The 565-nt window shown below is 48.3% G+C and overlaps 1 protein-coding gene across 2 annotated transcripts in view; it reads right to left on the bottom strand.

Moving 5' to 3' along the window:
* Window positions 1-565, bottom strand: part of LOC109472046 (transmembrane and TPR repeat-containing protein 3-like) — a 66,391-nt gene that overhangs the window by 2,106 nt on the left and 63,720 nt on the right. The window lies entirely within an intron of this gene.

The raw sequence follows: 565 nt of genomic DNA, 5'->3' as shown, positions 1-565 counted from the left end.
AATGCCCCAGCCCTTTAACATGTGATGGCTTGGGGCCCTGAAGAGGGGCACAGCACATGCACATGCACAGCACAGCCTTTTCCGGAAACCCTGGTGCGACGATATCGTTCCACAAAAACGCAAATTCCTACGGAATATAACAGTTAAAATAACGAATTATAACGTGGTCTGATGCTACAGGTTTGTTGTTAGTACAAACATGTACACTCAAGGAGCTAATTTGTTACCTTACCTCGCAAGAACGTGTCTTTTTCAGCACCACGCCACGCCGCCATGGTAGTCGCTTTTTTAGTTTCCAGTCTCCAAACTCCGCCCGCTAGCGCCAGGAAAATACGTATTTTCTCCCTTGAAACATCCAAAGAACGGCACACACCCAACATGGAAACGTCCAGACGATATACTGTACACTTGAGACGGATAATTTGCGGGCAAAAAAGCCGAAAATGTACCTCAAATGTTGGAGAGAATTCGCACACAACACGCCGCCCCGCAAACTTGGGAGACCCCAAGTGTCAAAGGTCAATGAACTGCAGCCGACGCACACAGCGGGACAAGTATCCTACCG

This window comes from Branchiostoma belcheri, unplaced genomic scaffold, assembly GCF_001625305.1.
Source record: "Branchiostoma belcheri isolate BF01 breed outbred unplaced genomic scaffold, Haploidv18h27 scaffold263, whole genome shotgun sequence".
In the NCBI taxonomy this organism is placed as follows: Eukaryota; Metazoa; Chordata; class Leptocardii; order Amphioxiformes; family Branchiostomatidae; genus Branchiostoma; species Branchiostoma belcheri.
Note: the sequence above shows the minus strand (reverse complement) of the source record. Positions and strands in the feature narration are given on the sequence as shown.